At 33.3% G+C, this 15,877-nt stretch overlaps 1 long non-coding RNA gene across 1 annotated transcript; it reads left to right on the plus strand.

Moving 5' to 3' along the window:
• Window positions 1-29: 29 nt before the first annotated feature.
• On the plus strand, window positions 30-4,959 carry LOC128556924 (uncharacterized). The gene is made up of 4 exons (XR_008370913.1): window positions 30-769; window positions 1,166-1,266; window positions 1,739-1,806; window positions 3,728-4,959. It is a non-coding gene; the product is annotated as an uncharacterized LOC128556924 (long non-coding RNA).
• Window positions 4,960-15,877: the final 10,918 nt, after the last annotated feature.

Raw genomic sequence — 15,877 nt, forward strand, 5'->3', positions numbered from 1 at the left:
TCTAAAAACAAGGTAAGTTGACAGTTTTTGTTGAAATATATATCTGATAGCTGACACATAGGAGAATGCTTTGGTTTATATTCATCTTACAGATTTTTTTGAAAATGAAGAGAAACAGGGGGAATTCTGTAAATTTCTTCTTATATGCAAATGAGCTGAAAATGTATTGAAATGACTAGATCAGAAGTTTATGCCTTTCCAGTAAGTTTTTCCCTACCTTTGACGATAGTTATTAAAAAGTATAGATATCAACCTGTTTGCTGATATTAGTACCTAAAATTTTCAGCCTGTGAATAGCTGTGGAAAGTTGGGACTTCCTTTTTTGAAGATATAAATAGATCTAAGCTATATTTAGACTAAAGTTTTTTCAGTATAACAGCATGTAGAGAACCCTTACATACAGTCAAATATTCTTGATATTGCAAGGAAATATAATGCATTTTCAAGTGCTTGCTGTTTCTTATGTTGTGCATACTTGATATAGGTCATTGTCAATGTCCACTATCATTATACTGACATTTGAAGTTGTTGTTTTTTTCTAAATTACCTCCCTTATATATGCATTTTTCTTCATTCATTTTATTGATAATTACCTCCCTTTATGTTTAGCAAAAATTCTCAGATTGCATTTAATTAACTCCCTTTATTTAACATGAAAAATTCTCTTGTGTAATGATTATTTGTATATTTTACTTACAGTGTCTGATACATGTAGTTGCAGTCTGTCTTTGGAAGCTGTAGAAATAACAAGAAAGAGGCTGACATAGTGGTATAGTTTGTTATATATGAAGTTTATTGATGACATTCATGTCATGATGATATCATTAAAGTACAACATACATTGATTTTCTGACAGTCATGTGTTATTACATTTGAACTGAGACTGTTTTATAATCAGGTTCATGATACTTTTTTAATATACATTGTATACAATAGTTGCATTTTTTTCAATATTAATTGCAGCTTTATAAATTAGAACACTTCAGGTTCATGTTTGATATAGTTTATTAATGATTATAATTTTAATCATACAATGAGTTATGAGATATTTTATTAATTTTAATATATTAAGATTAATAAATGTAAAAAGTCTGTTTTAAATGCATAGGTCATCTTTAGTACAAAAATAAAGGGAAAAAAAATGTTGTATAATTTTCATTTTCAGTTTTGGTAGGGAAAAGTTTGAGTATGTACAAGTACAGTTGTTTGACCTGTCTTACCCTGTGGCAGTCCAAGAAGATGTTAATATTATGAAAAATGCAGGAGGTATTATGCTTTTGTATGTTAAACAAAGGTCTCAAAGCATTTATATGCTGTATGGCTACATTCTTGCTCCTGAAATAACTGTACAAGACAGCTATAAGACTGACATTCCTGACAAGATGTGAACCTTCTGGACTTTATGTCAGCCTGACATAAACATTTCTTTCCTGTAGCTTTGTGTATCCCTCAATTTACTAAGTACATATCTCCATTAAAAATAATGATAATAGATATGGTTTAGTAATAAATGTGTGATAGCTTTGTAATGCCAGCATTTCAAAAATAGAATGAACATGTACTTTGATAATAAATATTGAAATACAAATTTCAGTATATTGTATCAGTCAGCAAAAACATGAAGTACATTTGTATCTTTGTATTAAGATAATTAAAACAATTATATTCAAGTGCTTTGACACTGATTTTATGTTGATTTCCTAGAATGTGTGTGAATTAATGTTTTACAATATTTCAGAACTTGAAGACAATTGTTAGTGCAGAAGGGACATAAAAGTTATGACAAAAGAAACAGATATAAATAAGGTAAACTATTGTGATAAAAAGACATGGCCAGTGCTGCACATCACAAAGGCAATATTTGAATTTAATTTTTTGTCACTTATGAGTTCTGTAAAAATGATTTTGCAATATATATAAAATGATTAGGATTAATTTTTTTTACTGTGATCTTTTTTCACATGATTTTGTCAAGACTGACGAATTGTTCATTGGAATAAGATAGTTAAAGGCGGCATTGTGTCACATAAAAATATGTCTGCATAGTTGCCTAACATTAAGGTATTAGATCACTAATAGAGAACCTTCTTTTTGAAGAGTATTTAATTCCTACAATAAACCTACTTTTACTGCAGTTCTTAGAGGTGCGTAGGTTCAAGCCCTACTGGGACCAACATTTTTTTTCCTTATATTCCTTTTTTACTAGTACGTTTTTACTTCTTTCAAGACTTATTATTGATTATTTGTACAAAAATGGAAAAAGATGAATCTTATAAGCGATTTCTTGGTGTTCAAAGTGAATTTACTACTTAAACAGAAGGGGTAGAGTTACACATCTTTAAAAATATTGAGTTACACGCGGTGAAAGTTCTCTGTTTTGCTTTCACTTTTAGATTATATATTGTGGAAGAAATTTAGGTAGGTTTTACATCCTCCCTAAGGTTATTTTTAAATGGAGTAAGCAAAATCCAAAACAGAAACACATCATTCGACCTTATTTTTTCAATGTTGAAGTATGAATTCTGTCTCATTAAATCCGTTTACTTGAGGCACCATAGAAAAAATGATATTGACATTTTTATTTTGTGTTTTATAATTGTTTTCCAATAGATTGATGTTTCTTCTATTGAAATTAATGGTAAAATGAGTTCTCTGCAAACGTTTTGGATAGTGGCTATCACTTTGAAATTTGTCTCTACTTGAGCTCGAGGAGATACCATAAGTTACTCAAAATTTATAAAAAACGGCACGGTAAAAGTTGTTTAAAATTTGCAAAATAGTGCAAAACACGGTTACCTTTCAGAATATACCAAGCAAAGGCCATTTTGTAAACATTACTATTAGTGACCTAATACCTTAAATGTCAGATTGTAAACAATGAAATTCTAAATTTGGAAAATTCTTTGTTGTTTTTCTTCATTTAGCTCAGTTGAAGGAGATGAAGTTTGAAGCAATTTTCACAATACAACCTCTCCAGAGTAGCTCACTATGAAGCAAAAACCTCTCTATAACAACATCATGAGAATTTCCCTAAGCTGAAATATAACTATCAAATTTATTTCTCCAGAACAACAACCTCAGAATAACTAAAATATTTGTATATCCCACAGGGTATTGCTCTACAGAGGTTGCATTGTACTTATAATATCTATGATTTCAAATGCTTTAAGAAAAACAACATTTTCAACATGGGAAAAAGTGAACATATATTACTCATAAGGTGAAGTTTTGGCAGTTCTCAAGTTCATTGTTTTTGCATGCTATATAAAAACACTTTAGGTAGTTTATCATTATTACATCATATACTAATCAGAGGCTGTAGGTTGTTGTTGGAGCTTTTAGGTGAGATCATAGGTGAACATCATCAGATTTATCTGTTTATTTTTTCACCATTTTATTGAATATGTACATTGAATGTTATAAAATATGCAATCTTTTCAGACAGTCCTATTAAATAGCTTGTCATTTAGTGGATCTAAGTATATGTAAAATTTAAATAAAGCAGCAAGCAAAGTAGCAACACAATCTTGCTGCTTTAAACAGGTAATTCCTTAGACAAGTTGAAATTAGACAAAATGTCAATTTGTAGAGTTACCTGACTTGCTGCTTGATAATATATTTCTAAGATTAGAATATCTGCAAATGTCTAAAATGATGTTATAATTGTTTTAAAAACTATGATGTTTTATTCTCTTTATGTAATAAAGTTTTACATTTGTATTTCCAGAAGTGCTACAAGTGTGTTGTCATGTGAAATGGAATTTACCCCAACAGTGCTGCAAGATGTATATTCAAGTGCAAGACAGCCATGCACCAGCTGTAAACTGAGATGGACCCATATAATAAATATGACTTTTTAAGTTTCATAGTATTTGTGGTGGAGACTGACCCAGTCATTCAGCAACTTATACTGTCTGTGTGTCATTTCTTGTATGTTATAGTTTTCTTAATAATACATTAAATGTCAAAGTTATGGTAAGATGAACTCATTTATCACTTGTAGATTAATGTTAAAGCAGTTCAACATTTTACCATAAGTTAACTAATATTCTATTTAACCAGAGTTGTCACATATTTTCATATAAATATTTGTATAATACAGTCTAATCTAATCTACATATGATGTTCCACAATTTTTTAGTTATATTTTATGTTGATATTTTATGTTGTTTTCATGTCTCAACATATAATTACTAACATCAAAGAAACTTAAGTATTTTAAAATTTGGTTGGTATAAATGGTTGTTTTGTTTATATATTTTATTTTTTTCCATCCAGGAGAATAAAGAAATGTACATTTCAAAATATCTCATCATTCCAGATAAGTACACTACATAATCAAGATAAAAGAAATAAGAACAAAATATGTTGGTGGAATTTTATTTTCAAAAATTTGATATACAGTCTTTGTAGTATTTACTTCTTTAGATATGTTGGACTGAAATGGGAATAACAACATACTTTAAATTTTTGTAGTCATAAGTTAATATGGGAATTATTAACTTAACTTAAAACGATTTTATCTCACTGTTATGCCATCTGAGCTTTAATATTTTTCAACATTGTCATTGGCAACAAGGCTCAAAATTATTTGTTGTGTATACCTTGCATTCATGTGTGATAAATGCTTTTATGGTATTCTTTAATATAATTTATGCTTTTCATCTTACCATAGATTAAAAAAATATATATTTACTTGTCTGAAAATTAAGGTAAAAATACTGACTAAATAAATTGCAATATAAGAAAGCTTATTTGAGATAAAGGGAGGTAATTCCATAAAAAAATATGTGGAATGTAGATGATAAATGAAATGAAGGGAGGTAATAAAATATTGTGAAGTTATTAGTCTTCATTTCTTTGATGAGCTAATTAATTGTTTTACATTTTGGTTTATTAACTACAAGTATGACCTAACATGTGTACCTGTCCTGAAGGAAAATAAAATAGGTTGTTTGATGTCCTTGTACTGTTAAATTGTTCCTGTATTTGTTTACACTCCATGTCTGAATGAAATGAAGAAACAGACTTTATTGAGGGTATCCTGGGAAAATACCTAAGTTTATTTTTATATCAGCAAATTTGATGAGATAGTCATTCAGGAGTTGTCTATCCTATTTGCAAAAATGCTATGGGGACTAAATTTTTTGGAGTAAATATATCTTTTAAAAAATAACACACAGCATTTTAATATTGTATATATATTATCTAATGCACTTAGCAATATATATTTGGAGTCAAAATGTTAAAAATTCCGGTTTTAATTTTTTAGTTACAATGTCTATTATATGACGGAGTTATTTTTCTTCTTAATCCCAAATACATGCATGCGTAGGAAGCACCGAGCACAGAAAACACAACCCAGAGTCACAATGCCAAACCTTGATTAATATGAAATATGTCGTTCATTTTGGTTCACCCAATCTCACCTCTTTCGAAATCTGCCTGAAAACAGAAACAGCAAGACAGTTCAATAACAAGTGTTAACATTGACGTTTTTTATCATAATCCTATGTAAAGTTTGTATCATATATTATATGGTAGAACATAAACAGAATGCCTTTAATGGAACAAAGAGAAGGGTTTAAAAAAATATCTTTAATGTGTGTACTAACCTTCAGGTAATGCTTCTAACTACTTTACCCAGTATCAAGCACCTGCCCGCTTAGCTCAATAGGGTGAGCGTCGGTCTACGGATCGCGGGGTTATGAGTTCGATCCACGGGCGGGGCGTATGTTCGTGACGATTTGATAAAAGACATTGTGTCTGAAATCATTCCTCCTCCACTTCTGATTCATGTGGGAAAGTTGATAGATACTTGCGGAGAAAGGTTTGTACTGGTACAGAATCCAGGAACACTGATTAGGTTAACTGCCCGCCGTTACTTGGCTGAAATACTGTTGAAAAACGGCGTTAACCGTGAACTTGATTGGACAATAATCTTATTTATTGTTTACAAAAAACATAATAAACTAAAAGACAAAACTTTGTTCTACAACTTACCTGCATTACGCTGGAATCCACAGCTCTCCATACATGTGATGTCCACCCAGCCGGCTTACGGAAGGTCGGTGGTTCTACCCAGGTGCCCGCTCGTGATGAAATAATGCACGGAGGGGCACCTGGGGTCTTCCTCCGCCTCTAAAAGCTGGAAAGTTGCCATATGACCTATAATTGTTTCGGTGCGACGTTAAACCCAACAAAAAGAACATGTGATGTACACTGACGGGGAAAGAAACGCCTCATTCAATCTCATTGTACAATATTTTGTTCACCATGTTTCAAATTCCATTTGCAAATCGGATGATTTAAAAGAATTGATGGGTAATTAGACAGTATTTCATGGTCGGATTATGCTTCAAATCTTGAATTTCAATAGAATGGTCGTATCAGTAGCGCGTGCTGTCACCTCTGCTGGCAACCACAGCAGCAATGCGTCGTCCAATGGACCCGCACTAGTTACGTAGCAGATATCGTTGGATTCGGGCCCACTCCTGGTGGAGAGCTGCTATCAGTTCCTGGATGTTGCTAAGCTGCGGTGACGTTGACATAACTACCGTCCAAGGTAATCCCAGGCGTGTTCTATTAGATTGCTGCCCAGTGAGCACTCCGGCCAAGGCAAAACGTTTATGTTTCTTGTCTGTAACATTTCCTTGAGAAACATGCAACATAAGGTCGCACGTTGCCGTGCTGAAAGACTTAACGTTGACGGAAAAATAGGGTCAACTTCAGGACGTAATATCTGGTCGATGTAACGCCTGGTTGTGAGATTACCTTGGCACACGACGAGTTAGGACTTAAACCTATACCATAACTCCACCCCACAGTAAGGACTGTGCTGCAGAACGCAGTTGTTAGCGTAGCGTCCCTGACGTCGTCTTTAGACACGGATACGTCCGTTGGCGTTCAAAAAGTTGAAACATTATTCATCACTAAACAGTACGTTCTGCCAAGGCTGACAGCGATGGTTGCGGGCCCAAATTAGACGGTGACGGTGACTAGGCCGCGTAGGGCATGTGTTAAAAACAAAGACAAACATCAAACAGGGAATACCACGTACCAAAATCGCAGCCTCCCCAAAACGAAACCTACAGCACGCAGACGTGCACACCACAAACACACACACATACACGTGCACACACACAAAGCCAACACACGAGGACAAAACGAACAAAGGAACACACAAACAAACATGCGCACACACACAAAGCCTACACAAGAGGACAAAATGAACAAACAAAGGAACACAGTGGGGCACCTCCTTGGAACGGTCAGTGGCAAAAACACCACTGGGGAGCTTAAACCGGTTTATGGTGCGCACCCAACCTCGCTCTTACCCCCACCATGTTCCAAAGACACGGGACAGTGTAAATAAAAGTAATCCCCTCCAGGTGAATCTCTAACACACGTAATGGAAACAAAAAGGCATGGCATGTAAAACACAAAAATGCTCGTGTATAAAAATATAAAAAGCAAACCTTTAGAACCAAAAACGTATGTACTCAATGCCTTTTCAGAAGACAGAGCAACAAGAGAAACACCCTTAAGGGCCCGACGAATAGTGGTCGAACGGGAGACATTAAAACATCTAGCGACTTGTTCTTGCGTTCGCCCACATTGGAGCATACCCACTCTTCAAAATTTAGCCTCGGCGTTATCAAAGACTGATTAATTGTCAGAAAATATGTTTGTATGTCGACTAACACATGTACCTATGTAAAACTGGCTCAATAAAACATCAGTCCTCGTGCAGTTGTCAGATTGTCTGTGTATAATGCACGGCCGCTAAATAATTCGTATTCGCTGCTCCAGACGGGAAATAATTCTTGTTTTCCATTTTACTCGTTGATTTTCATCCTTACAGCACCAATCAGCTAGCCGAAACAAAAGTAGAAATCGTTTTTATTTCAAATTGCATAAAAGCAAGCAGCCAGTCTTTACATTTGTTACAATGTGCGAAACGTTGTGGTCCACAGTTGCTTATACGCCTATTGACACAAGGAAATGTTTCTTCTTCCAAAAGTCCGAAGCTGAATGCTCAGTGCACGTGCCTGAAGAACACATTTTTCAGCTCGACAGTAGAGCTATTGCACTCGCCCTGCGTCGGCGTCGCAGTAAGTTTAAGTTTTTGATAAAGTCAAACATCTCTGTTACTATCAAAGCTATTGACTTGAAACTTAAAAAAGTTATTTACTATCAAAGTCTACACCAGGAGAAACAATCCCCATAACTGTGAGTTGAATTATTACAGAATTATGCCCCATTTTACATTTTTAGGTTAAAGATGTTTTTAAGGTATTAGGCCCATAATAGAGTATCTCCTTTTTGAAGAGTATTCAATTACATAAACCTACTTTGACTGCAATGTTCAGTGGGGGTCGTAGGTTCAAGCCCCACTGGGACCAAATTTTGTTTTTCCTTATTTTCCTTTTTTTCTTGTAAGTTTTTACTTCTTTCAGGGCTTGTTATTGATTTATTGTACAGAAGTGGAAAATATCCATTTGATAAGCGATTTCTTGCTGTTCAAAGTGAATTTACCTCTATAATAGAAGGAGAGTTAGACATCTTTAAAAATACTGAGTTACGTGCGGTAAAAGTTCTCTATTTTGCCTACATTCTTTAAATTACATATTGTGAAAGAAATGTAGGTATGTTTTACTTCTGCCCTACAGTTATTTTTGAATGAAGTGAGCAACCCACAGGATTCGACCTTAATTTTTCAATGTGGAGATAGAGTTCTGTTTCATTAAATCCGTTTACTTGAGGCACCCTAGAAACAATGATACTGACACTTTTACTTTTTAGTTTTATAATTGTTTACCAATAGTTTGATGATTCTTTCATAAAAAATAATGGTATAATGAATTCTCTGCAAATGTTTTGGATAAAGGTCGCCACTTTGAAATTTGTCTCTACTTGAGCTTGGGGAAATACCATAAATTATGCAAAATTTATAAAAAAAAAAAAAACGGCACGGTAAAAGGTTTTAAAAATTTGCAACAAAGTGCGAAGCACGGTCAGCTGTAAGAATATACCAAGCAAATGCCATTTTTTAAACATTACTATTAGGGGCCTAATACCTTAAGTCAAATATCTCTGATACTATCAGAGCTTTTTACCTGAAACTTGAAATAGTTATTCACAATTAAAGTCTACACCAGATGAAACAATTCCCATAATTCTGTTTTAGTTTTGACAGAGTTATGCCCCTTTTTAACTTAGAATTTTTGATTAAAGTTTTATCAAGTTTTTTTCTGGCAAAGCTCTAATTCAAGCACTAAGAAAAGTCGAATCAAAACATTGTTAAAAGTTAAAACTGCCTACCTTTGAACGCTTTTATGTTTTTTTGCAATGTCATGCCTGGACGGATGGCCTAAAGCCAGTCTTAGGAATTACTAATATTAGAAAATGGTTTGATATTTTTGAATTGAGTGGAATCAAAATTGTGCCACTGTTTAATTCGTCTGTACAATTTTATATGTCTGCTTTTCTGAACTAAAGTTTGTTTTCATATCTGTTGTATGAAATACTAATAGCTTTGGTTAAAATTTATCTTCCTGCTCAGAAAGGAGTGGCCTGCTATTGAAATAATTACATAGAAACTAGTGTTGGTTGCTTAGGCGTAAAAAATGTTTGTTTCCGGTATCCCGACCTACCCTAAATTTTTTAATGGCCTTGGAGAATATGTTTTTCAACTTTTTAACAAAAGTTGCAAAACTGCACTTTTTATGCTTTAAACATGGTCAGTGATGTTAGAAATCAACTTACTGATGCTGTAAAGGCATAACCCCCTTATTCATATTCATTTTTTTGACATAAAAATAATTTTCCGACCTACCTACCCCAATTTTTTTAGCATATTACCGGAAACAAAGAATTTTTTAAGCCTTATCTATCAGTATGATAAAAGCGGTTTTGATCTCTCAATATAAAGTGGTGGAGTCAATGGTCCCTGTTTTTTCTATTAGGAATTATTAGATATTTCAACTGGTATCTCTGCAGAATTATATTCAACACTTTTAAATTGTTGTTAAACGATGATAATTGATTGTATTTACTTTGATCAGTTAAGTAAAAGGACATACCACGTAAACAATGACTTTTTATTATGTAATGAGCAATACCGCTTTTACTTACATGTACTTCCAATTCTTCCGTTTTTGCTTTACATGTTCTTACCAACGCGTGAAATGCAGTCGTCACAGCCAACAATAAAACACACGATACTGAAAGATGTAAATGCTGTATATTTGTTGAACATAGAGCATAAAATGGTTTTGTATCTAACTGGTGAAAAAATACGTTTCTAAATTGTCTATGACCTTCCTATATTTGCCGGGATACAAACGTGTATAAATCATACCCAGTAGGCATTTGACGTCGGTTAGACGTCGTATAGACGTCGAACCCCGACGTCAGATTAACGTTGGATTTTGGTTGGGTTTGCAAACCGTTTAGACGTCGGATCCCGACGTTGGCTAGACCTCGCAATCCGACCATTTTCCAACCAAACTCTAACCACTTTCCAACCAAAATCTGACCAAATTTTCAACAGAATTTGCAATCAAACAAGTAATCAACACATGTATTTTATCATCTTTCTTTCACATGATAGCGACATAAGTCTAATGTCATAAATTCAAAAAAGGTAATCCAGTAATTGAAACTTTCAAGTTTAGTCATGTCTGCATGATTCTTCAACTCCGTTAAAATTCCCGTCTGAAATGTATAAAATTTGACAGTTTCATCATTTCATAAAATTTGAAAACTTATACAAGTATGCTAGAGCTATTACTAAAAAACATAATTGCTACGTGCAAAACAAACATGTTTTAGTTTAAATTCTAAAAGAAATCTCTATAACCTCATAAAATGTAATGAAGTTTTATGTTAAACGCAATTGATTTTTAAAGTAATAAACATAATGCATCACACTAAAAAGAATAACTATTAAACTAAGTACAATTTTCAAAAATCTGCTACTCACGTTGCGGATCCCTTTGTGTAAAGTATTTATAAATTTGCTCTATCTTATCCCACAAAATATCAAATTACCGGAAGACTTGTGTAAACCGATGCAGGCTTATCTCGCAAAGGCATGACTAATAAAACAACATGTGTAGAAGAAGATCCTTAGGTGAATTTAGAATAATTTATACATGTACACGTATAGAATGCAATTTTTTCCTAAACAGTTTTAAATTGGTAAAAAAGAAATCCGTTTCCGAAAATAGACAATCTAATGCGATTTTGTAACATAATAAATGATAATGTTTGATGTGCGAATGACCTATTATTTATAAGCGCATGTTCAGGCATAACTATCTTTAAACTATACTAGCAAAATTGCACCAGTTAATTTCATAAATGAAAACATTTAAACAGACTTTCTAACCAACCTAATTCCAACGTCTCCTAGACGTCTAAGTCTGACGTCTATTAGACGTCGTGGTTATGACGTTGGTTAGACGTTGGATTCAGGTCGCCGACGTCGCAACCAAAATCCAACGTCTAACCAACGTCGGTACGACGTCAGGTGTTTACTGGGTAAGACCATTCCAGTAAAAACAGTTGTACTGGCAATGTCTTATTCTTTCACAGTGTTGCAATTCCAGTGAACATTTGATTTTGTATTCCCATGTGTATTTAGTGCATATGTCGAAGAATACGTTTGCACGAGTTGTAGAACACGTTACGTTTGTGACAGAACACGTTACATGTGTCACTGAAGACGCTCGTGTGATGTAAGACATGTAACGTGTGTCGCAAAACACGTAACATGTTTCAGTGTTTGGTTTTATTTCTGCTGTATTTTCTTCCGTCAAGGAAAACATTTCACAAACCACAAACGATAGCCTCTTACGCATTTATCTCGATTAAATAAGTTACATTATACTAATTAATTTCCTTGTATAATTCATATAAACATTTAAGTCTTCAGACGTTTACAAATACACCACTCCTTAGCATTTCAGTGACAACCATACAGAATATATAGTCAGTTATCATAAGATATCGTCGTTTGAAAAAAAAACACACAAAAAACGATGCTGTGTTATATTAGAAACTTAATTATCAAAAAAAAAATTGACTCTGCAAAATGTTGTCGAGCGTTTTCATGTCAGTGTACATTACCAACACGTAATTTTCTCAGAGCAATTAGCAATTGTAATATAATCATCACATCATCATTTATTTTATCATTATATTGTATAACTTTACTTTAGACTATTGCACATGTAACAATGCGTAGTCACGTTCTGTTTAGTGTAAACAGACCTTTAAGGAAATTTTCACTTTTGTGGTAGTACCAATTTAATTCGAATTGTGCAAGCTACTTATTTATTTGAAAACTCAATATGACCAGTTTCAAGGTATTGTTAAAATTCCAATAAGGCATGTTAGCATGTCAAAATCCCTCCGAAATAGCTGACACGATATAATTTTATATCCAGATTTTCTGACAGAAGCTTAGTTTTGCCATAATTAGAATATTTTTCTTTAATTTAATTTGCAAACAAAGCACTTTAATGTACTTCAGATTTTATCTCTGATAGCTAAACAAGCAATATTTAGGATGAAAATATACATTTTGTAAAACTAGAGTTGTCCGTTAATAGCCTCATCAACGCAATTTTCATCGCTTACACCTGTATCCTTAGTGAGGATCGGTTTTATACATTAGGTAGCATCCTGTACGAAAAAATGACCTGTTTTACAGCTGTAAAACGTCTGTAAAAGACCTGTATTTTGAAATTACAACTGTAAAAGTAAAAGACCTGTATTTTGAAATTACAACTGTAAAAGACCTGTAAGTGAAAAACTGATCAGAAATACAGTTAAAATTTTCAGGTGTAAAATATGAAGGTCTCAATTTACAGCTGTAAAAATTTTACTGTTGAAAGTTACAGCTGTAAAATGGTCATGTCTCAAAATTACAGCTGTAATATTTTTGGAGGGAAACATGAGTATTGGCAGCCATTTTTAATGCATTTTGGCGGGATATAACTGAAATTCACACAGACTTCACATCATGTAAAATTTTGGAATTTAAAGCGTTATAGGGTAAGTACAGATGTTTAATTATCTATAATAGTTGTAAAAGGACATGTATAAGTACAAACATTCACTATTTACTCTATACTGGAAGCCGATAAGTTTAAAAGAAATAATTACAAGATTGCCATATGTTTTCATGACTGACAAAGAATGTTTTATAAACAAGATCTGCATATGTTCTACTTTGTATCCTACTCTTGAATTTTGCTGTTGCTATACTGTAATCATACTACATATACTTTACGTACTAGACCATTTTTTGCCATTTTCATAGTTATTGCTACCTTATCTAGAGAATTGCAATTCATCCAAAAACTTTTGTACCTCTACTTTCGTCCCTTAAAATAATGCCCTCTTTTCCAACACCTATAATATTTCTACAGCTGTAACTTTTTTCATTTTTACAGCTGTAACTTTTTTTTACAGGTGTAGCTCATTTGCATATTTCGAACTGTTTTACAGTCGTTTGACAGCTGTAAATTGAAATCTACAGCTATAAAATCAATGTTGTTATATAAAATCTACAGGTGTAAATTTGGAATAAGCATGACTGTTATTTTGAACAAAAATACAGGTCTTTTACAGCTGTAAAATTTCGTACAGGAGGGTACACTTTCGAATTTTGGCCCCCGTCAATATTTGTTATAAAAAGAACATCGTGATTTTGGATGTCTGTAAATTAAGGTGAGAGATAATGATTATTAATTCTTTAGAAAATTTATACAGCCGATACATGTAAAATTCTGATGTCAGTTGGAAAACTAACTGCTGGTAGCTTTGTATGATCAATGAGACACCATTTCGCGGAAAAATTCAATTCACGGAAGGGTTCTGTGCTTGTTTATTGATACTCAGGAACATTTTCGTTATTTTCCAAAAAAACGAGCTGGATGGGCCCCCATTCCGTTTATGTCCTGACGTTCAGTAAGGACTTTTAAATTAAGAAATGCAATAAAATTGGACAGTGTTCTTGCAGCGGGATCATTGTAGACTATTCAAAAGGTGCAAAATTGATGATTTTGGCACGCTATTTTTCATGGATTTAGTTTAAACATATTTTATTGCTCATTCAATATTTACAAGCATATACAACATTTTTTACAAACACAAACAAATAAGCAAATGGGTCGGGCCACAAGTTCTTACAACATCAGATGACGGCTCTCCCCAACAGATATAACACGAAACAAATTGGCGGGAAAATTAAAGGCTTTGTAAATTTGAAAATGAAATAAAGCATGTATATATTTTATGAGAGAGAGAGAGAGAGAGAGAGAGAGGGGGGGGGGATGGGGTCCAGCTCCTTGGGAAGTCATTCTTATATATAAGACATTCCAGTATTCTCAACATTATGTTCTCATTCATAATATCGTATATTAATGTTTGAATCTTGCAGTCTGTTTTATGTATTTTTGAACCTGTAAGAATATAAAATTATTCTCCTCATCCGTATATCTATCGCTACCACAGAGCAGAGTTTCTAAATTTAGCGGATGAAACATACGAGTATCGCGAAATAAGTTAATTCTTTGAGTTTGGAAATAAGTACAGTTGAAGAAAAAATGTTCTGCGTCCTCATTTGGATGACCACATTCACACATAGGATTATTACGAAGATGATTACGAAAGAGATCACCATTTAGGTTACTACAATAATTACGCATGCGTGCATGATATACCGAAATTTGTCTGTCACCTGCGCAGTAGTATTTAGGAATGTTGCGCGCTTTAAATTTTGTCCTTAATTTAGTTTTGAAAATATTAATTGATTCCGAGTTTCTTATGTCTAGTTCAAGATTGTTCCAGAGAGAAGTGGCTGACGGAATAAAAGAGGAACTGTATATCTGAGTACGACGGGCTAATGTTTCATAGTCGTTATTATTACGAAGAGGATAGGGAGTAGTTTCAGAAACAGTTGCAGGAAATATATCTGCTAGATAATTTGGCAAGTTTCCTTGTCTTGCTTTATAAACAGTTACAAGTTTTTGAATAGTGCGCCTGTCTTTTAATGAAACCCAACCTATTTCCTTCATTAAGGAGGTAGGTTACCTTGTTACCAGGGTAAATTCAAATTAGTTGAACCGCAGCAATTTTTTGTATTTTGTGTAATATGATGTTTTAACAGCTACAATCTCAATTTCGTTTTTCTCTGGCCCTTCAAATTCAATTTTTATCCAGGTTTAAAGAACATGACCCTCCAGAGGTATTTTATATTGAAAGAAGAAGGAAAATACGGATATTTAACACTTTGCAGTGTATTTTAGTTTAACTGATATCCGTAGAAGTCTGCATAATTGATAATTTTACTAGTATGCGCGTTAGCTTTCTAATATAAGCTTAAAATGTATATGTCGCGGGGCTCGTGTTTCCATAGTAACGCATTTTCGCTCATTTTTAAACAACTATGTATAAAAACGGGGTTTTCGACGGCTTCAGTGCCATTCTGTTAATGATTAACATGGAATATTTGGGTAATATTATTAGCAAAATACCAAGCACATTACATGGTACCCTCTTTTTCTTAAAGTTTAAAATAACCATGGCAACAGAGATGTTTAAAATAGCTTATATCTTGCTTTTTGTCGCAATTTCTTACAAAAAATATTGAATAAAATTATCTTTCTTGTTAATGTAGCTTCAAAACATATTATTTCAAACGTAAGTTATATTTTCGTGTTATTTGTATTTATTCAAACAAATTTCACAGCTTAAAATACTTACAGCAGTACCCTTCGTCTTGCATTTTACATGGAAAATCGTTCAGTATGTGCTATTATTTTCACGGATGTTGTTGAAATGAAAATAAAAAGCCGAAGCT

Source organism: Mercenaria mercenaria, chromosome 5, assembly GCF_021730395.1.
Source record: "Mercenaria mercenaria strain notata chromosome 5, MADL_Memer_1, whole genome shotgun sequence".
Lineage (NCBI taxonomy): Eukaryota > Metazoa > Mollusca > Bivalvia > Venerida > Veneridae > Mercenaria > Mercenaria mercenaria.